This window comes from Cervus elaphus, chromosome 8, assembly GCF_910594005.1.
Source record: "Cervus elaphus chromosome 8, mCerEla1.1, whole genome shotgun sequence".
NCBI lineage: Eukaryota > Metazoa > Chordata > Mammalia > Artiodactyla > Cervidae > Cervus > Cervus elaphus.
The window spans coordinates 46,611,077-46,634,951 of NC_057822.1; the positions used below are offsets into that span (position 1 = coordinate 46,611,077).

General features: G+C 37.8%; 2 long non-coding RNA genes across 2 annotated transcripts in view; both read left to right on the top strand.

Moving 5' to 3' along the window:
* Positions 1-7,748, top strand: part of LOC122698959 — a 29,846-nt gene extending 22,098 nt beyond the window's left edge. The window contains exons 2-3 of the long non-coding RNA XR_006342465.1: positions 3,690-3,783; positions 6,658-7,748. This is a non-coding gene — a long non-coding RNA (uncharacterized LOC122698959). The remainder of the gene's footprint in view (positions 1-3,689; positions 3,784-6,657) is intronic.
* Positions 7,749-14,412: 6,664 nt separating this feature from the next.
* Positions 14,413-22,183, top strand: LOC122698960. The gene is made up of 3 exons (XR_006342466.1): positions 14,413-14,506; positions 15,288-15,404; positions 22,169-22,183. It is a non-coding gene; the product is annotated as an uncharacterized LOC122698960 (long non-coding RNA).
* The last annotated feature ends 1,692 nt before the right edge of the window (positions 22,184-23,875 follow it).

The window sequence follows — 23,875 nt, forward strand, 5'->3', positions numbered from 1 at the left end:
TCAGACAACCATTTTGCCTTTTTTGCATTTCTTTTTCTTGGGGAAGGTCTTGATCCCTGCCTTCTGTATAGTGTCATGAACCTCCATCCATAGTTCTTCAGGCACTCTATCACATCTAATCTTTGAATCTCTTTGTCACTTCCACTGTATAATTGTAAGGGATTTGATTTAGGCCATACCTGAATGGTCATTTTGGAAACATTTATACTTGCTTTAGCCTAACTTAGTAGAAATCCAAAAGCATCATGAAGTGACGTAAAAGGCCCACTTCCTCTTATTTCTCTCTTTTGATCATGAGGATATTACAAGCAATACTTGCCTAGGTCAAAAACAAAAGAATAATAATGCTCCCCAGTGGAATCTCCATCAAAGGAATAAATGTACGTGAGTGCACACACATGAGAGGGAGGCAGGGAGATAGAAAGAGAACACACACATAGAGTATACTCTAATGGAAATTAAATCATTAGTGTAGGAACAGTGCAATGCACACAGTCTATAAAGTGAAAGTACTGTCGGCCTCAAAGCATGTAACTTTAAATGCTAGAAAATAATGCCAGGCCAAAAGTAAAATTCCTTAAGGGATCCCACAGAAGACTAGTCCAAGTATAGCACATAAAATTAAAGTATGTTAAGATCACAGGTCTTAAAGCATGTGAATTTTATTCTGTTGGCAGGTGAGTACTTATCTCCTGAGATAAAAACCAAATTTGTGCTTGCTTAGGAAAAATTTGGGAGTGGATAAGGCATTAAGACTTCTAGTCTAATGGAACATGCATCAATCCTCACTCACATGGTAGCTGAGCACACTCCTATTTATATCACCTACCACAGCTTGTGAATAGTGGCATCTATAATCATAAATCAGGAAGAAGTTGTTTCAAGTACAGTGTATATATATATTAAAAGCATCACTTAAAGTATTCTTTCATGACAAAGTATAATGTCATTTTTGTTTTATCATAAATAAAGAGAATGCAAGATAAATTCTTGGCACAAAGTTACCTGCCAAAAAGTAAATGTTGTTTGAATTTATCGTAAGTGATGGATTACCATTGTTAGGATTTTCTGATACACTGAGTTGGTTGATCATATCTTTTTATAGGCTACGTTGCCTTCTTTTCCTTTATTCCCCTTCATTTGTGACACAAAAACGCTCTACATGAATGGGTAGATCTCAAGGGACTGATACTGTGATGAATTAATTTTGCAAAATCTTTAAGTTTTTTTTTTAATTTCCACATGTATATCATCTTCTTTGTGTGGAAGAAAATGATTGGCAGGATTGTGTTCTATATGATAATAAATTCTTTTTTTAATGTTCAGTAATTCATCAATGTATTAAAAGTCTATTTAGCACCTATTTTGTGCCAGGCACTGTGGGCACAGACAAACCAGATTAAGGCCTTGTCCCCACCAAGTTCAGCTTCTAGTGGATTGAGTGACAAGCCAGCAAGCAAATACTACAAATATATCCATAAGATGCCAGATGGTAAGTGCTATAAAAACATTCAGGCCTATAAGAGCAAAGAGAGTGAGTCACTGTGGGTCAAATATTATTTTATGTGTTGGTCAGATGTATAGGACTTCTGAAATAGATGGCACTAGTGGTAAAGAACCCACCTGCCAATGCGGGAGACAAAAGAGACAAGGGTTCGATCTCTGGGTCTGGAAGAACCTCTGGAGGAGGGCATGGCGACCTACTCCAGTGTTCTTGCCTGGAGGATCCTATGGACAGAGGATCCTGGCAGGCTACGGCCCATAGGGTCTCAAAGGGTCTCAAACTGAAGCAACTTAGCATGCGTGCACGTGTGCACACACCCACACACATAGGTTAGATTAGGAGAACAAACCATTGATGAAAGAAAGGACACACAATCTCATTAATCTTGAGAAACTGAAATTACAAACAACAATAAGGGAACAATGTGATCAGAATGGTTTCTGAAGAAGTGTACTTTTTCAGCAATAGAAATTTAAAAATATATGTTTATTTATTGGACTGTGCTGGGTCTTCATTGCAGCATGCAGGGTCTTTAGTTGAGGCATGCAGAATCTTAGATCTAGTTCCCCAACTGGGGGTAGAACCCACCTCCCCTGCATAGGGAGTGTGGATTCTCAGCTACTGGCCCACTGAGGAACTCCTGGCAATAGGAATTTTAATTTGGGTTCTAAACTTTCCAAGTTTGTTCAAAAATCAGATTCCAAGCGTTTTTAAATGCTAAAGTAACTGTCATTTTGGAACAAAGAAATTATTAGAAATGCAGTTGAAAGGACAGTGCTCATATGCTCCACCTAAATGGTTTCTTGGTTCTTAGTTTTGAAAATAATCCCAGGGGGGCAGTGATGCCTTCAGAAACCAAAGGGCTACCAGCTTTTAAGGTAAGGAAACTGCCATCCTAAAAAGGCTTCTTTGAACATTCAACTATTTGGCTCTTTCCTATCCACTGAGGAAGGGTTATGCATTAATAAATCATCTTCAATGTTAGGTTTGCGTGGCACTTAACCCTCAGTTTCTTAAAATGAACACTGGTTTTAAAATGAGCTTGACAACTCACTTTGAGAATAATTTCAGAAAGGCAAATCAAATATATTCTTGAATACAATTAGTTAATACTTTCTTCTAGAAGTTATTGCTAATCACAAGATATTTTATAATTATATGATGCACATATATTTAGAAAAATATAGTTATGTGTATTATTCTCATTATATAAATTTTCTCCTTTGATTGAGAAACTACTATAGGGTGTTAAATTTATGATTTATCCTAGTAGATAGAAAATAGAATTCATTTTAGTTTTAGCTTGTCAGTTTATTACATATCCAGACCCATATAGACAGCAAGCCATCCGAATTACATGAACACTTGGTCTTACTTTTAGTAGAATCACTGTGAACTGATACTTTGTTTTAGCTAGAGTTTGTAATCTAGATGTCATCAACATCTACTGAAATATGCTTTAAAAGATCTGGATTTATGATATATGTGGAGAGAGAGTCATATTGGCCAAGATCCAACCAAGGCATTAAAATTTATAGGTGGATCTTCCAAAATAGAGAATAAAATCCTCTTTGTGTATAAATTGTTTTATTAGATAATGTGTTGTTGCCACAATATTTCAATTTCAGGTAGAAGGCATTTTAATTAATTTGTGGGTTAAAATACCTATAAATCTTAATGAAGATAAAATCCACCTTGGAGCTAGATGCATCTTAGCCAGGCTACATATGGAGCAGGTCCTTGAACCAGACCTTGTATCAGGGCTCATGCTACTCTAACTTGAGACTTCTTAGAGGTATAGGCTAACGAAAATTTCTGCATCAGGACTCCAGTAATCTCAGCTAGTAAAATGAAATTTAGTATACCTGAAGTTAAGACTTCAAGAATTCTCAGATACTCTTGACTGACTAAATAGTACATGTATGATCTTACAGAAAACCAGAGCAGATCTTGCTAGGAGCTAATTTACCTAAACTCCTATGACTGGAAGGAAGAAACTTTTGCATTGCTCAAAAGTAGCCATTTTTATTGGTTCAATCTATTATTTGCATCAACTGAGCCTCAGTTTCCTGACCAACAGTTCAGAAAATAAGGGGATTAGATTAATCACTAAGATCTTTTATAACTCAAAATATCTAAAATTTATTTTTCTGAGTTCTGTCTTCATATCCATTCTCTCTTAAAGAAGAATTATATTTTCAAAATTATCATCTGTTACAATATAAGTGGACTACCAAGGAACCCAGAGGAAGGACAGACATTTACCATGTTGGAGAGAGGTAAGATGAAGGACAAAGGTATGGAGAAATAATTGGTCTCAGAAATAGTGTCAATTAAAAGATAATAAATTCAAAGAAATAATAGATTTTATCTCAAGATAAAATAAGTACTAATTATTTAATATAACAAATACATCTAGTATTTTAAAGCCAGGAAATAGATGGGGAAACAGTGGCTGACTTTATTTTTTGGGACTCCAAAATCACTGCAGATGGTGACTGCAGTCATGAAGTTAAAAGACGCTTTCTCCTTGGAAGGAAAGTTAAGTTATGACCAACCTAAACAGCATATTAAAAAGCAGAGACATTACTTTACCAACAAAGGTCCATCTTGTCAAGGCTATGGTTTTTCCAGTGGTCATATATGGATGTGAGTTGGACTATAAAGAAGGCTGAGCACCAAAGAATTGATGCTTTTGTACTATGATGTTGGAGAAGATTCTTGAGAGTCCCTTGGACTGCAAGGAGATCCAACCAGTCCACCCTAAAGGAGATCAGTCCTTAGTGTTCATTGGGAGGACTGATGCTGAAGCTGAAACTCCAATCCTTTGGCCACCTGATGTAAAGAGCTGAGTCATTTGAAAAGACCCTGATGCTGGGAAAGATTGAAGGTGGGAAGAGAAGGAGATGACAAAGGATGAGATGGTTGCATGGCATCACCGACTCAATGGAAATGAGTTTGATTAGACTCCAGGAGTTGGTGATGTACAGGAAGGCCTGGCATGCTGTGGTCCATGGGGTCGCCAAAGAGTCGGACATGACTGAGCAACTGAACTGAACTGAGTGATATACCTGTGAATATATCAGTTTGGGAAAACACATGTTCTTCAAGGCCAGTTGCTTAGTCTTTCAAAAGGTTTCATGTATAGTCTTTCCTGGTGTTGCAAATCTCCAGCTAGGAGTTCCTCCTTATTTCACACCAATTTACTGCACAGCTAACCAACTATTACACGTGAGTACAGTTTCTCTCAACATATTCTTCTACCAACTGATCTATAAAATACCACTTTCATCATATCATGTAACTTTTTACTTACAAATTGGCACCTGTAATCTACCTTTACAAGGATTAAATTATGAGCCACTGCAGCTGCCAACCTTCAATACCCCCTGAAAGGAGTTCAGAGTGGAGATCAGAAATGAGGCACTCTGTGCTCTGGGAAAAACTGGCAGAACAGGTCTTCAGATAGTTAGATATTTTCAGAAGAAGATTTAATGAGTTCAATTCTTACATCTCCTCATGCCTAGAAGAGCAGTAACATCCTTCATGGTGAACACCGCTCATCATGGCTAGTATTAACCTTCATGGGACCAGCAGAAACCTTCTGCAAAAAACATATGCCTGATTGTATGTACTCCCCTTTCACCAAAATCACACATCTACTGGCATTTCCCCCTACTGCTTCGGAGAGGATTTTCAGTGCTGTCTGAATTGCTGTCTTCCGGGCTATAGTCCTCATTTTGCCCCAAATAAAATTCAACTCTCACGCTGTGCTTTTTTTTTTTTTTTAAATCAACAGCGTCCTACAATTCCTTCACAGGATTCTCATTTCTGACCAAATTAGACTAAACACAAATACCTTATTTCCTTAATGTGGAATGTTAGTCTTACTTGTCTGCCCAAATCTCAATGTTCAGGCATCATTCATGCCTGAAGCCCCACTCATCCTATTTTCCCTTACTAAAGAGACTTCCTTTTCCCCTTCCAACTATCTGAAGTCCTTTTACCTTCACTTTTAAATTCCCATGTTAAATCCCTTTATTCATGATGTATTCCTTAAATACTTTATTCTTCAATCCTTTCTACTCTAATGTTTGAGGTGGTTTTGAATGTCTGAAACAGAGGTAAAAAAAACTTAAATTACCAACAGAAGCCTGGAAGTTTATGTAAATAAGTGAAGCAAGCTAGAAGAAGGTAGCATGAAGAGATTGTGGCAAATCTGAGTGTATATATTGCACCTAAATGGGACAGCTCCTACTCAGATCGAACCAACTGTTGCTGTGTGGGAATGCCCACTGTTGCCTGATTTTCCAAAATGAAATCAGAAATCCAGATTTTTTTCTGTGAAATGTCCCTATGTTTAAAACACTATGGGCCAAACAAAGTATGTCTTCATGTCTGCAGGATGAATTTGCATGCAAGACCACCAGCTTGTGGTCCCTGAATCTAGAGCATTTATACTCTGCATTGCACAATAAAATATGAACACACACATTCATGCATCCACCCACCCACACACCCACATATTTGTAGGTTCAATACTGTTTCAGAAAATTAAAGAGGCCTTCTCACTTTCTCTATGAACTCTGAATATTTTCTATATTCTTAAAATGAATAGTCTGATGCTAAGTGTATGGACCAACCACTTAACTGCATAAATGAGCCTTTGCATGTATTTGAAGATTTCACAGCTCTCTGATGATAGGTAAGCCTCATTATGAAGCAGTTACTACACTGTCCTAAAGCAATAGAAATTTATCTCCTTTCAGGGCAGCCAGATCACAGATTTTGATTGATAGGAAAGTCACATTAGACCACATATTTAAATCCTGCCTCAATTTATTACTATTAATACTTGATTAAGTCAATTTATATCTGTCAGCAAATGTCGTATCTGTCACCTTTAATAGTATGGCTCAGATGATATTATTAGTACATGTACTTTATAAGCTCAGTTTTCCAGCATAATTTTGTTTCCTTGAGAGAGATCTCTTTTGTAAGGTTAAATGTCAGACCAACTTATTAAAATTAGGCATGTATAAGGCCTAGCAGATCTCTGCTACTTTAGCAATTAAGTAATTTGGTTTATCAATTAAATAATATGATAATATTTACTAATTCTAATCAATAATGTGATAAATCTTTAATGGCAGGGCCCAAACTCAAGCCCAGGGAGCGGACAAAATCCTGAAAGCAGCTCGACCAAGTGGGATGACTCAAAAGGGCTGCATTTTGGACACAGAAGAATACAAACTGAAGAAGACATCTATAAACATCTAGGCTGGCCCTGTTCAGGTAGTAATCAGGCCAGCCAGCTGGGCTCCCCAGCTTCAGCGTGAGTGGCGGCTCCCTGCCTGTGCTTGGAATGGTCTGGAAGCCAGTCACTGCTGGCTCATCTCCCTAGCCTTCCTTAATGTTGGCCTTGGACTGACTGTGCTGCTGTGAAGACCTTGGAAAATGTCTCGTGCCCACTCTGCTCCTCCCCACCAGGTCCTCACAGATACTGAAGATCTCGATGACCTGTTTCCACACCCATCAAATTCCCCACTCTTCCTGGGATAAAGTTTATTTCTGGATTAGCAATTGTGGATAGTCTTTATGTCTACTCCATTATGTCTCTGTCTTTTAATTCTCAACATTTTCAGCTCTCAAAAGTCCAACTCCTGCAGTCAGAAGCTTTGACTTATTGACATCAGATTAAATAGACCATCTGGGAGGCCAGAAGTTGACCACTGATTGTCCCCAATGCCAAAAGCCTCCTAAAGGAATGAATTCTTCCAGCTGAACGGATTGTGGGGTGTCACTACCAGAACATGTGGAAAAATAAATACACATTAATTAATATTTTCAAGTGTAAGAAAATGTTCCTGTATGCTGTTCTATCTCCATTTTCAGATGGTGAGTTCCTCCAGGATAAAGATCATGTCTCACTTATTCTTTGGAGCCTCCAACCTGGCACATTAGCAGACATTTAAAAAGTTCTCTTTTTTAGTGGATTATTAAAATAAGAAAAATAGGTTTCTTGATTTGAACTGGATTTTTAAAAAATATTGTGGACTTATTTAGAGAGGACTGTTCAGAGGAAAGTGAAGCTCAAAACTCCCCAAGCCCGGCTTCAGGGATGCATGGACCACGGACTTCACTCTCCACGCCGGGCTTCAGCAGCACATGGACCACGGACTTTACTCTCCAGGCCGGGCTTCAGCAGTACGTGGACCACGGACTTCCAGATGTTCAAACTGGTTTTAGACAAGGCAGAGGAACCAGAGATCAAATTGCCAACATTTGCTGGATCATCAAAAAAGCAAGAGAGTTCCAGAAAAACATCTATTTCTGCTTTACTGACTATGCCAAAGTCTTTAACTGTGTGGATCACAACAAACTGTGGAAAATTCTGAAAGAGATGGGAATACCAGACCACCTGACCTGCCTCTTGAGAAACCTGTATGCAGGTCAGGAAGAAGCAGTTAGAACTGGACATGGAAGAACAGGCTGGTTCCAAATAGGAAAAGGAGTACGTCAAGGCTGTATATTGTCACCCTGCTTATTTAACTTATATGCAGAGTACATCATGAGAAATGCTGGGCTGGATGAAGCACAAGCTGGAATCAAGATTGCTGGGAGAAGCATCAATAACCTCAGATATGCAGATGACACCACCCTTATGGCAGAAAGTTGAGAACTAAAGAGCCTCTTGAGGAAAGTGAAAGAGGAAATTGAAAAAGTTGGTTTGAAGCTCAACATTTAGAAAACTAAGATCATGGCATCTGGTCCCATCACTTCATGGCAAATAGATGGGAAAATAGTGGAAACAGTGACTGACTTTATTTTGGGGGACTCCAAAATCACTGGAGATGGTGACTGCAACCATGAAATTAAAAGATGCTTACTCCTTGGAAGGAAAGTTATGGCTAACCTAGACAACATATTAAAAGGCAGAGACATTACTTTACCATCAAAGGTCCATCTAGTCAAGGCTATGGTTTTTCCAATAGTCATGTATGGATGTGAGTTGGACTATAAAGAAAGCTGAGTGCTGAAGAATTGATGCTTTTGAACTGTGGTGTTGGAGAAGACTCTTGAGCATCCCTTGGACTGCAAGGAGATCCAACCAGTCCATCCTAAAGGATCCAACCAGTCCACCCAGTCAGTCCTGGGTGTTCATTGGAAGGACTGACGCTGAAGCTGAAACTCCAATACTTTGGCCACCTGATGCAAAGAGCTGACTCATTTGAAAAGACCGTGTTGTTGGGAAAGATAGAGGGCAGCAGGAGAAGGGGATGACAGAGGATGAGATAGTTGCATGGTATCACCAACTCAGTGGACATGGGTTTGGATAAACTCCAGGAGTTGGTGATGGACAGGAAGGCCTGGCGTGCTGTGGTCCATGGGGTCGCAAAGAGTCGGACATGACTGAGTGACTGAACTGAACTGAACTGAACTGTCCAGAGGAAAGGTGATGAAAAGTATACTGACTGCCTTTATCCTTCCATGCTAAGACTTTTATTTACCACAGTCATCCTCTTTAATTCATCTCAAGGAATTGTTTTGTTTGAAAATGAGTATGGGAATGGAAATCTACAGTTAGCCCATCAAAGAGTTTAAGAAAAAGTGAATATCCTCACATTAGTAGCTTAATATTATTTTTTGATAAATACTTGCTGTAAGTGTGGCTTTGAAGCAGTGTGAAGCAGGCCCCAATCTCACACCACGACAGACTTTCTGTATCTCTCCCTGCCCCAGCCAACAACCCCCCTTCCCTAATTAAGGTTTAGTTTAAACAGCAAAAACAGGATCTTTCCTTTCGCAATGTAACTCAAGGCTGAGAAGGTCTTTTAAAATAAAACACAGAAGATAAGGTAGCATAAAATTAATCATGAAAGTTCTGATTTTATTTCAGAGATTCTTCCACAGGGTAGACCTCCAAGACAGCCTCCTCAATTTCCATTTCTCACCCAGAGCAGTCTTGTGAGGCAGAGAAAGACCCCTGGTACGGCAAGGTAGGCTGAACCTGGGGACAGAGGACAGGCAATAAAGGGACTGAGGGAACACATATGAGTTGGGAAAGTGAGTGTCAGTTTGACTCTCCTTTCTCCCTCAATGAGAGACCTGATGCCTTTCTGAGTTACATTCGTTTTCTACACAGAAAGCAAATTGAGAGACTCTTAGATGTATATATTTCTAGTAGATTGTAATTTAATTAATTTCATTATTATCTTGGGACTCTATTAATTTTGTACAAATAATTACATTTACTTTCCCAGACTTCTGGGCTTTTCACTAAGGAGAGATCAAGCCATACTTTGGTATTAAGGAAGGTGTACTCTGTCAATAGTTCTAATTCACACCACTGTTGAATTGGAAAGCAGTGGGCATGGGTTGGATGTACACTTGTTCTAGAACACTACTGGTGTCTTCAACTCACTCTCTATGTGATATTGGGCAAAGTCTTGAAGATTTCTAAGCCCCATTCATTTATAGTAATAACTTCCCTCATAAAGCTCTTGGGAGAACTAAACAATACCTACTAAGTGCCTGGAGAAAGAAATGGCAACCCACTCCAGTATCCTTGCCTGGAAAATCCCATAGACAGAGGAGCCTGGTGGGCTGCAGTTCTTGGGGTCGCAAAGAGTTGGGCACAACTAAGGAACTCACAAGTGCCCAGTAGGCAGAATTCTCACTCTTGGCTAGGCAATTTGCAGCTATATAGAAAAGCTCAGTGTTCTTCCAAATGAGAATTTTTGGCTGGTTGTCTCTTTGTCTAGTTTTTATTTTCCTTTTCTCACGTAGTTTACTTTTAAGGTAAGGAAAAGTTGACAGATTTATGAAAAAGAAAACTGAGCATGAATTTTAATATTTAATTTACTTCCAAAATGCTTTAGAAAAAAATGTCTTCATTTTGTAAAAAAGTTACAGTTGTATTGTGGTATGGGTACCAATTCGTGTGGTAGAAAAGTTTGTAACAGGGAACAGGAAGGTAATATAAATGTATTGAAATCATTACAAGACAATTGTAAATGTATTGAAATCTGGATATTGTCACCATGACATTGAGATGACTTGAAATTCTCCTTGTTAATTTGGTTTGAATATTTGTGATTTAAATATGATATTCACCTATCTTGAAGAAGTGACATCTTCTGATAAGGGCAAATAAGGGAAGTCTTCAAAGGAAAATAAAATATTCTTCAATTTGTTAAAACTGGTTTAATTATCACTGTCAAATGACAATATGAAAATAGATTTTCAAATCTTAAATATGATAAGGATGGACTGAGCATTGAATCAATAAAAATCTGTGTCTTTTCCTTTTCTGTTTTTTACTTTGTATGCTTTTAAAAGCATACTACTCATTAAAGAAAGGGTGAATTTTTTAAATACAGCAAAAGAAAAATAGACATTAAGGTTATGATTTGTGAACTATAGAAACTTGCTAAAATGAAAAGCTATACAGATCCCAACTGGTAAATTATTGGGGATATACACAATGGTATATTTTCAAAGAGATATCTGCAAATACATTTGTGGTGGCACTATTAAAACTTGGAAAAAAAAAAGAACCTTAAATTTCCATATCTGGAATATTAGTTAAATGAGTTATACTGTATGTCCATATGATAGAATACCATGCTGCAGTCAAAAATAATTTCATGAAATACTTGTAAAGAATGGTAAATATTTACATTAAGTTATAATTCATTCAGTAAAAAAGTCAGGTTACCAAAACGTTTGCACATCTATCACAATATCCAGACTTTGCCAACTGGTGTGGTCAAGAAAAGGCCACAATTGTGAAACAGAGAGACTCTTCCAGGTAAATGAATAGAGTCTGGCCACTTCCCTTGGTTTCCACTTAGTATAAGATGGGGTCCTGTGAGTTTACTTATATGCGTTCCTTCTGTTCACCTGCTGCCATCGGCAGTCCTAGTTGACACCAGGCTCTGAAACACTGGGCTCCCAGACCCCAGGTCCCAGCTGGGGCATGTTTATCTGTAGTTCTCCCCTGACTGAAGCCTGGCCTCTTCCAGGCCAGGTGGCTGGAGGTAGGCCGCCGTAGAGCTGGAGTTGTGGCTGCTCAAGCCAAATCTCTGTGGACCTTTTAGAAAGCAGCTGCCAGAGTCACTTTTTGTAAAGACAGGAATTGTGTTCCCTGCTTGCTAAAGATGTAAGCAGACTGCTGACTCCAATTCTTTCTACACTTGTCCTTGATCTGAGTCCCTGCATTTGCCACATTTGGGTGGATTGTAAAAGTACAAGGGAAGATATTCCTTGCATGAGTGATGTTGGGTCAAAGACTGTACAGAAAATCTGCCTAGGCCCCCATTTACTATTTACCGTTTGCTCCCATTTGGAGTTCCTGTTCTCTAAGGTACAAGCAGTCCTTCTCCCCAGTGAGACAGAATGACAAAGTCCTTGGCTTTGGTTTGGGGTGTAAATCACTAGAGAAAATTCTCCCACTTTCTGCTCTTATTATGGATTTCCTTTCAAAGCCTTCTTTGTGACTTTTCTGCCATCTGGCCTCATCCAAAGCCTTTGCCATTCATTGGATATGTTTTATGCTTCCCAGGTGGTGTTAGTGGTAAAGAACCTGCCTGCCAGTGCAGGAGATGTAAGAGATGCAAGTTCGATCCCTGGATCAGAAAGATCCCCTGGAGGAGGGCATGGCAACCCACTCCAATTATTCTTGCCTGGAGAATCCCCATGGACAGAGGTGACTGGGAGCCTACAATCCATGGGGTTGCAAAGATTCAGACACAACTGAAGTGTGCACAAATATGCACTGAAGTGTGCACTTAGCATGCACAAGGGGAAAGGCCTCATGAACTAAATTCACTTTATCTTAAACTATCTGGACATGTGCAGTCCAGAGTATCACAGGGGTTTGAGCCCAGTGATGTTCTGAGTTTACTTTAGCTTATCTTTTCAATTTTGTTCTTTGCATAGAGGTCACTGTGTGTGTGTGAGCCCTTCTCCCCAGTAATAGACAAATCATCCTGTGTAAAATACATAAGTAAGATCCATTGCTATCTTACTGTTCCCGCTTATATCCTTTTAGCCGTGGAATGATATAAGGGTAAAATTTAGCTTATATCCTTTCAGCTATGGATAGGCTTTGTGCTGAACTAATTTCAGTTCAGAAACACATGACCATTTTAGACAGGGAAACAAACTGAGCCTTCCTGTCTACCTTTTATACCACCCAGACCTACAATTTAATTTTTCTCTTATGATCCCATAAAACATTGCATATCCTATTTTCATCCCTAGCTTGGATCAACATTTATGGCCTCTCCTAAGTTCAGGGATCAGAAGAGAAACTCAGTATATGCTTAAATCATATTGGACCATCGTGGTGCCAGAACTTTAAAATTTGAAACTATAACACCAAGGATGCCCATAGTTGGCTCTCATGGCTCTTCGTGTTATTAAATATCCAAGAAAAGAGTCAGAAAATCTCAATTCTGAAGTTGTTTGTGTCTTTTGGAAGCTGAGACTTACAAAGGACATACTCTTACCTTCTCCCATCAGAGATAAACAGAGGTTAAAAAAGATGCCTTACGATTTTCCCTGGTAGCTCAGACACTAAAGAATCTGCCTGCAATGTGGGAGACCCGGGTTCAATCCCTGGGTCTGGAAGATCCCCTGGAGAAGGAGCTGACAACCCACTCTAGTATTCTTGCCTGAAAAACCCCATGGACAAAGGAGCCCAGCGGGTTACAGTCCATGGGGTCACAAAGAGTCAGATACGACTGAGTGACTAATACACATACACAAAAGGATTAGAGACACAAAGAAGAGAAAGAAGGACAGAAGGAAGGAGAGGAAAGGAGGTGGAGAAAAGAAGGGGAAGGAAAAGGAAGAGAAGGGAATGGGAGAGAAAGAAACAAACAAAGAAGGAAATGACAAAAAGGCGAGTTAAAGCCAGGAAGAGAAGAAAGGAAAATCAAGGAGAGGTTTTTTTGTTTTTTTGGTTTTTTTTTTTATGCCTGTGGAAAGTCCGCATAAAAGCAGAAAACTTCTCAGAGAGAATCTTATCCTTAACATCTTTGATCCTTGAGAGGGCATATCCTACAAATAATAGACTTAGGAAATTCACGATGCCTCCCCAGAAGAAATCTATTTTTATTAAATTTGTCACTCCTTCAGCTAAACCTTAAATTTCGCCTAATTAGAAATGAATCAGATTAGAGTAACTCTTTCCTCAGAATAAGCCTAGATAACAAAAGAGGTGGGGAAAAAAATAATGGCTGGCATTGAAAAGGATCCTATTCCAAAAGAAAGCTTGAACATATACAGGAATTCAAATACACCTATGGGAAACAATTCTATCAGAAGAGAGCAAGGAGTTCTGAATTTGATACATTGAATTTAAAACAACATCTTCAGATTAAGGGTCTTTAAAGCAAGACCATTAGAAAATATTCAGTTGAAATCATTGAGCTTCAAATGGCAACATTATGAAACATAAAGAACCTATGTTTGATTATTTTGATATCAATATTAATGTGTTTCTAGCCAGCAAAACAGTATGACATTGTGAATATATATGTATAAGGTTAAAAACTATATTTAAATCAATTGTTCTTTCACCTGATTCCACTAGATTTAAAGTCAAAAAAAGAAATTTAACTTTGGAATGAAATGAACAGTCCCAGGCTAAGAAATAAATAGGAGAATAAGGCAAATATAGGGAAAAAGTGTCAGCTTTAAATTTGTATCATTAGCCAGAGCCACGATTCTAGACAGTGAGAAGTCAAATCAGCCATCTCGCCTTTCTTGATTACTGAATCATCTGTGCCTTTTAAATATCACAAGTTGATAAAAATATATTATACAGTAAAACTGCAAAAATTAATGCTTTGTCCTAAATTTAAGTGATTTTGTTCTGTGTTTCCCCCCCCGCCCCGAAGAACTGAATACAATTACTACAAAAAGAAAAGGTGGTGGTGTTGAGCATGGCATATTTTGATTCCATGAAAGAATCGAATTTCTACTTCAAAGGTAAATACCTTAAATTTTACATTAATGTTTTATAAAACATAGAATTGAAATATATCATACAATGAAATATATGTTGCAAATAGAAAAACTGACTTTTTATGAATTAGTTCTAGAAGAAAGCACTAATTACAAAATATATGCAAAATTTTAGTGATGTTCTTAATATTTCTTTATTTACCTTTTTTCTGGATAGAGTCTAGGTTTTCTTTTGTAAATTAGATTTTAGAAGTATGAATTTAAGAAGCATTATAGTAAGTCCATGGAAAATTTGAGTGCTTTGCTAGGGCTATTTTTAATTAAAATAAAAATTCATATATATACACACAGGGATATTTATATAATTTTACATATTATGTGTATGTTATTTAAATTAAAATTATATCCTCTAATGATAAGAGTCAAAGAGGATTTTGGATAAAACCTCAAGAGCCTATATTTACACTTAATTCTTTGCTAATCTAACTCTGACTATGAAATAATTTGGATCTTTATTCCACAAACTTTGCTATCACAATTTATAGCATGCATACAGTATTGATAAGAAATCTTGTGTAGTATAAAGAAGAGTTTGTGGTTTCAAGAAGGTAGCAAGATAAATTTAAGAGCTTTAATATCAGAACCGGATTTAGAAAAGTTGCTATGTATTTGAATATATGAAAATATGATAGTTCTAATATCACTAGAAATTAAATAGTAGGAAGCAGATTTTCTTTTTCTGTGTGCCAGCCAGAACTGAAATATATAAATCTTGCACTTATAAATATACATTATCTCATTGTAGATGAACCAGATGGTGGTAAAATGAAACTCATGTACAAAATTTTGGATACTGAGTTGCTCAAGTTTTCCTATCTTCTCAAGGTGGGATGGGAGTGTGGACTTCACCCTCTTCTGTGAGGTGAGCTCTAACCCCAAGAAAAGATGAGTAGTTTAGAAATCACCTTCTAAGAACTCCAGACTGTCAGCTGTGCAAATGCCAACATCTTTAAACTGAAAATGAACTGAAACTATTGTAAGAACTATCCAGGGAAGCCCTTACATAGCAAAACTGAATGAGAATTTAGAACAACACAAGGATACAGAAATTTGTTTGTATCTGGTAGCAGTGAATATTGGGAGGGAAGGGTGCAGTTTTGGAAGGCAGATAACCTGGGTTCAGGCAAGAAAGGTACATTGCCTGAAAAACATTTAGAAGCAATTCTAAGAGTGACAAAGTCAGCCTGCTTTTATAAGTGCACCAGCAGTTCTAACACGTGAATAAGATGTTCCTCCATGAGACACATGGCTCCCACTGCCCTCCCCCACTTTGGTGTACAACTGTCTAGTGGGGTGCATTTTAAGCCCAGAATGTACTACACATAGAAAACCCTGAACTTTGTTCAGGAGTGTTACTGTTTGCATTATATTGGCATGGATATTTTGGGGAAAAAAATCTAGAATTATCAAATAAGTACTTTTCTCAAAAAAGTAGGATTTTCATAAAAAGAAAATGGCTATACAATTTTAGAATAAAAAAATACGGAAACACTTTATCATCAGAGCAGAATAATAAATATCAATATGCTTGTATTTCCTGCGCTTGGTCCAGTAATATGATCAGAAGTGGTGTTTTACCATGACTCATCTTAATACCTAAATTATTAGATTATTATTATCTATGTTTTGTTTTTTTTTCCTTCTGAAACCTGGGCTTAATCTGAAGCAACCGGTAGTATCAAAACTGGAGTAGGGACATAGTGAGCCTAGAACAGCTAGTGCAAGAAAACACAACCTTTTTAAGCGTCATGGGGCAGTGTCAGAAGGTCACACACGCCAACCTTACAGAGGCTCCCACGATTCAAAGCTGCTCCAAGATGAACATCAAAAAGAGAATGTGAATTATGGTTGAAAAACACAGAATTTATGAAAAGCCACAACTCTACAATGCTATGCAGAAAGAAAATTTCTAGAGAAAGCCTAAGAGGAGAAAGAGAAAATGCTGTGACATCCTTACAGGTCAGGGAGAAGGCCAAAGAAAAATCTAAAACTGCGTGGAGGTGCAGGACAAATACCCACAGGACCTGTGGGCCATGCCCACTCACCATCCACATCCCCCTCACTCAGTCCCCCTCACCCTGGCTTCCACAACAGACAAGAGCCTTAGGCTGTGAAAAACGTCAGTTAGAGGAAATGCTGAAGTCTTACCAAAAGAAAGAGAAGGTTATGTTTTCCCAATGGAGCACTGTGAATACCTTGGCATGTACGTTCTCACCCTCCCCCACGCCCCGCCCACTCACCCCTGACAAGTTGCCTTTTGCCATTTGCTGACTTGTGACTCCACTATTTCCCCTGTCTCCAGCCCTTACCAGAATTAGAGGGGTATTCGTCTTTTGGTGGGGTGTGGAATTCCGTGGTAGCTCAGTCAGCAAAGAGTCTGCCTGCAGTGGAGGAGACCCAGGATCAATCCCTGGGTCAGGAAGATCCCCTGGAGAAGGAAATGGCAACCCACTCCAGTATTCTTCCCTGGAAAATCCTATGGATAGAGGAGCCTGGTGGGCTACAGTCCATGGGATCGCAAGAGTCAGACATTGACTTAGGGACTAAGCCTTTTTTAAAAATGTATTTTATTAAAATATAGCTGATTTACAATGCTGTGTTAGTTACTGGTATACAGGAAAGTGATTCAGGTATACATATATATCCATTCTTTTTCATATTCTATGGTTTATAGTGGGATATTGAACATAGTTCCCTTTGTAGAGGGGGTATTGTGGTGGTCAGGCAGCCTCAGAGGTAAACACTCTTATCCTTCCTTCCTGTGAAAATAATAATTAGTAAACAATAGATTCTAGCTTTACATTAGATGTCTGTGGATTTTCATCTACACCAATGTCTGAGTGAATGTATATATTAATAGCCACTTTTCATCTGCAAAGGAATTAAATCCACTGTGAGCTTGTGGCATAAATTTTAAGAAAATAACACAAGTGGAATATTCAGTCACTGAATAAATGAAAGCTAATTGTGTTTCTGAGCATGTGCTTCTTCAACTGAGGATGTTTCTCAATCTGTTAGACGAGACCATTATAAAACTTTTATGATGTATCTTGCTCAACTCAATGGTATTCGGTGATCTTGTACAGGTCACTTGACCCTCATGCGCTTCATCATACTCACCAATAAGTAGGATGAATGCCTCCTAACTCACAGAGTTGTCATGAAAATATAAGCCTTAGATAACATCTACAACAGGAGATGCCCAATAACATTTACTAACATTTTGTTAGTAAAAGCTGAATACAGGGTTTTTGAGAGAAATAATACAGAGTGTCCACTGCTGAAGAATCAGGCAAATTTCAGGTGATTTACTGCAGGCTCTCAGTTAGGCATCATAACAACTGTGAGAGAGATATGATTATCTCCTTTGCAAATGAAAACCATGAGGCTCAGAGAAGAATATAAATTTCCAAGTCTCAGACTTCCCAAAGTGGTCCAATGGCTAAGACTCCGCGGTCCCAATGCGGGGGGCCTGGCTTCAACCCCTGGTCAGGGAACTAGATCCCACGTGCTGCAGCTGAGAGATCTCATTTCACCACTAAAGATCCTGCAATGCTACAATGAAAATCAAAGGTCCTGTGTGCTGCAGCTGAGACATGGTACAGCCAAATATTTGTTTATAAATATTTTTAAAAAAACACATTTCCAAAGTTTAGCCTAAATGATGGAGCTGGGATTGGATCTTAGTTCAGTCGACTTCCAGAGATGGCTCTTCTATGCCTTTCCGCCTGGAAACTGAATTGGAGAAAAGAAAATAAGTCAAACTGGGAGTACAGTTGGAGGAACAGACTATACCTGAGCTTTGCAATCATATTACAATTTTATTAGAGGAATATACTAGGATTTAAGAGGATACCAAGCATCTGAATTACAGAGCTGAGAGAGGGGACACATGTTTTGCCTTATCCTGAGATTCTTGGCCTATAGTCATTGTAGCCATGTTCGCCAGCAATAAGACTACATTATTATATTTGGGCCATTTTGAAGACATAAAGACATTTTTGAGTCCCCATTCTATGTCCCATCAAATATATTAAAGTGATTCTCATTCCACGATAAATAAACACTTAGCAGACAAAAAAAAAAAAAGAAAGATACTTTTGCTTTTGAGATTGTTGAGACTATGAGTAACAATTTATAGTAGGCTATGATGTCTCCAAAAGCATCAGGCATGTTCAGGATTCTAGTGACATAAACACAGGACATGAGCCTACAGGTTTATTTCAAATGAAATGATATTTTAATGAACCTTAAACCAAAATTAGCAACTTTAGTAGGTTTTATATTTTTAAATGCTTAAGAAAGCTTTAAAAAATTTTTGTTATTTAATGTTTCTGTTATATATTTTTCTGCTATTTTAATATTTTCTGTTATATTAATCTTGCTAAATGTTTAATATTTTAATATTCTAATATTAGTTTCAAGGTTTTAGATCCTTGAAAAGTTCGTAGATCTAGACCTCTACTTTCCAATACATAGCTGCTAGCCACCAATGGTTGTTGAGCACTTGAAATATGGCTAGTGTGAATTAACCATGCAGTAAATATAAATATGTGCTGAATTTCACTTACTTAGAACAAAAAATATGTAAAATTTCTCATTAGTAATTGTATACTTATCTGTTATAATGTTATTATTACCTGATAATATTTCTGATATATTGTCATAATGTGTATTATTAAAATTAAGATTAATTTCATCAATTTTTAGAAACTTTTAACATATGCCTACTAGGAAACTTGACACAAATACTTGTGGCTTGCATTATATTTCTACTGGACAACACTATTCAAGACATGGATCGTGTCTAATGGTTAAAACTGTCCTAATCCTTCACATAAATTTGGCGGTCCATTTGACCTAACCTCCACCCTGAGAAGCTGTGTACATTTTGGCATATAGTAGTGTTTTCTCACTAATATTATGTATGTGAATACATGCCTAGTCACTCAGTAGTGTCCAACTCTTCACGACCCCATGGACTGTAGCCTGCCAGGCTCCTCTGTCCATGGGAATTTTAGGGCAAGAATACTGGAGTGGGTTGCCATTTTCTTCTCCAGGGTATGTTTCTGACTCAGGGATAGAACATGAGTCTCCTGCATCTCCTGCATTGTGGGCAGATTCTTCGCTGCTGAGCCACTGAAACTCTAAAAAATACATACATTGTTTTTTATTATCTTTATAAAAGATTTTAATTTATGGCTATGACAATTTTCACAGCATCTGTGTTTAAGAAAGAAAAACAAACACTTTCACATACACACATACACATGCATGAATTTTATACTTACTCTTTCCTGCATGGTTTGAGAGTAGATTTACTTACCCAGAATGTATATAATCATAATGGATTTTTGCTTAGTTTCCAACATTCAATGAGTCTCTGCTGTTTGTTCGAAGCACTTACTTGTATGAATTCATTTAGACCTCAAAACTATGATAGGCACTATTACTAGTCTCATTTTATAGGGTGGAAAATGGAGGCATTATGAGCCTGAGCAACTCGCCCATGGTCACATAGCTAAGAATTAAATGGACCTGGGATTCAAACCCAGGCAGTCTGGCTCCAGAGGCTGGGCTACTACTATTATTCAATCTTCCCTCTCGTCGATGACAACTTTTCACTTTCTACAATGAAAAGCAGAGTGATTTAAATTAAGATTTAGTGGTTATTTCTTACATATGTGGTTTTTGGAATAGCCTGAAGAATTTGGATACTGCACCTTTCTCCCTAGCCCTGTAAATAAAGTCTCACCCTTGGAATTACCCTCTGGATCCAGGTCAGAGTGACCAAGACCAATACAGGCATTCCACTGACATCATAAGATCTAATAATGGTTCACTGGAATTTGTACATTGCACGCCTTCTAATCAAAGACAGCAGACACTTTTAGGACTCTTTTTTAAAACTTTTTTTTTGTTGTATTTAATAAAAATACATTTTGCTGAGAGCCTAGGTGCCAATTTCATGTGTATTAAAATATCGGAATTCCCTTCAAGGATTATAATGGGAATGCTGGCAGACCCTTCCCTGCGTCAGGTTTGGGTGGGTGGTACTTCTGTATATATCTGTTTTCATGGCATATTTGTGCATTAAAATTAAAATCTTGGTCAGGAATCAGATAGAAGCTTGTATTTTTGATTCACTCTTTTCTGTTATTGCTTATCATCCTCGAAGTTATATTTTCTTGGCATCTTGAAAACAAGGAATCTGGTTCCTATTCCTTTAGGCTATATAAATACACCCTGTTTATATTAAAATGATAAGCAAATATATAAAGTTGGAAAACATGACCACAGAAAACATTTTTTTCTCTCTCTATACTAAGCACCCTGATACACTTCTATTATTGCTAAACTTTTGCCCATGAGCAAAAGAAACTTCTTCACATTTGAACATTTTCAGAGATTACTTTCCATTGTAGTCAGTATTGTGTTTATAAAAATATCAAAGCACATATTTCACAAACATGTAAAAGTGCAATATATGTTCTAGTATCTGTGCATGATATAGCCATAGTTTTCCTTTTTTGTAAATGTAAGTATTTCAATATTTTACCCTACAAATCAAGTAACTTTTAAGACAGCTAAACAAAGTGGAAAAGAGAATCAGGGAGATGATGGACTTGAGTCTAGACTTTACCACTGATGACCTGTGTGACTCTGAACAAGCCCTCTACACACCTGATCCTAAATTTCCTTTTATTTGTGGGGAGACAATAGTAACTACTTTCCAGGGTGGTTATGAAGTACACATAATTAATACAGATTTAAAAATCTCATAGTGGACACTTAATACATATTACCTCCTTGCCCTTCATCTCATTTTTCTTTCATCCATTTATCAAGTTCAGTTAAAGGCAATTTATGTACCAATGAATATTCATTTACAATTTTGAAAACTACAAACAAACCACACTAAGAAACATATTATTCTTCTATTTTTAAAAAGCAAGTTTATCCTTGCTTTTTTTAATGTTTACATTCCATTTGTACATCTTTTGGCTGGTTTCATCTTTTTAGAAAGCATGAATATATCATGGTTTTTAGATTGCAGATTCCTAGCAGATAAGAACTGTCTGTGTAAAAGACTTTAATTCTAAATACGACGTCATAACATTCATGCATTAGTGAATATTTTCTTCTTGGGTTTCTTGTGAATAATTCCCTTTTAATTGCTATGATTATAATAGCAAATTATAATATATTTATAATATATAATTTAGCAAATTATATTTATAATGTAAATTACAAATGAATTTCTGATCGTTGAAGATACTCTTTTTTCTGAATATTTATTTTTATTGATTTATTTATTTGGCTGTGCCAGGTCTTATTTGCAGCATGCAGGATCTTCATCGTGGCATGCAAGATCTTTATTTGTGGCATGAAAACTCTTAGATGCTGCATGTGGGTTCTAGTTCCCTAACCAGAGGCTGAACCCAGGCCCCCTGCATTGAGAAGGTAAAGTCTTAGTCTTTGGACTACCAGGGAAGTCCCAGAAGATACTCCTGTTGCCTATCATTTCATCCCCTGGGCTAGGGCTTTGATTTGAGATATAATATCATGTTTGTGCACAGAGTCCCACCTCATATAAATGTGCCATCTTTGCTTTCTGCCTTCCAGGTCAGGAAAGCCCTGGAACCTACTTGGACTATGAAGATCTAGGTGAGTTACCAACATCCAATCCCATACAACCCTCAGCCAAGGAGAGATAGGAGTCATCTGATCAGTGTCTCAGCTTCTGTCCTTCCCAACCAAGGGTGGAATGCATTTTGTAGCCTCCTCAGAAATGCCTGTGGACTCAAACCCTGGTGTCTTAGTAGCCATGTAGATACTTCTTATTGGCTTTTTCCTCCATCTCTACCCAGTTCTTTCTGCTCCTTCCTCCTACTTCCTGGGATCACCTCCCAAATAAACTATGTATGCTCAAGTCCTTGGCTCAGGTTCCACTTTCAAAGGAACCCAATATAAAACCCCGACCTTACAGTTCTCTTAAAATTCTTAATGGTTTCCTTTTCCAGTCAGGATGAAGCCCAAACTCTTTAGCGAGATAAGGAAGATGCTTCAAGTTCTAACTCAGCTTGATCGCCTACTGGCTATCCCATATGCCTCCTAAACTTGAACAGCATTCAGCAAGTTGCTATTCTGGATTATCCTATGTTCTCACATGCCTTTGTATCTTTAGAGATTCTTGTCTTGGTCTAGAAAACTCTTTTCTCCCTCATTTCTCCTTTCACCTTCAATTGACTAGCACCACCCCCACCAACAGCCCAATCAGGTATTTCTATTCACAGGGCACACTGCCATTATAGTCACCATTCCATTTTACTGTAATTGTAGCTTCTGATCTACGAATTTGGTAAAAGTTGATTAACAAATATCACCCTTAATTCCTGAGCATTGTCAATAAGAAAAGAGCTCACTTTGAGGGGAAAGAGAATTAGATAGAACAAAGTTGTCACTGGAGATAAACTTAGAAGTAAGAAAACATTCATTGCCCTTTTGTCAGAGCATTCATGGCTCTGAAAAAAACTGAATTGTCACCTTATGTAGTTCTTTAAATTAATATCAGAGTTCTGGAAAAAGGAAGGCTGTAATAGAGACTGAGTTAAACAAAAGTCATATTGCTAGGTATTCGGAAAGAAACTGAGGGTACAGAACAGTGGGGGATGGTGGATTGGCAGATAACCAGGTGTTTTCCTTTTCTCTCTGCATATGTGTTATTTTATTTAAATATAATATATGATGTGTATATATGAAATTTTATATATCTATGCCCATCTATATATCTATATATTCCCTGATAGCTCAGTTGGTAAAGAATTTGCCTGCGGGAGACCCCAGTTTGCTTCCTGGGTTGGGAAGATCCCCTGGAGAAGGAAAAGGCTACCCCCTCCAGTTTTCTGGCCTGGAGAACTCCATGAACAATCCATGGGTCACAAAGAGTCAGACACAACTGAGCGACTTTCACTTTCACTTCATATATATTTCATATCTACCTATCTGCTTCCCAGGTGGCTCAGTGGTAAAGAATCCACATGCCAAGGCAGGAGATGCAGGTTCAGTCCTTGGGTTGGGAAGATCTTCCGGGGGAGGAAATGGCAACCCACTCCAGCATTATTGCTTGAGAAGTCCCATAGACAGAAGAGTCTGGGGGGCTGTAGTTCATACCGTTGTTGCAAAAGAGTCAGACGTGATTTAGCAACTAAACAACAACAATCATTCTGTATGCATTAAAAAGATAAAGTGCTTGGCAGAAGCATACCATGGTGCCCCAAGAATTGTCAGTTATGGTGTCCTTCTTAAGGCTGCTTCAACCAGTCTCACACA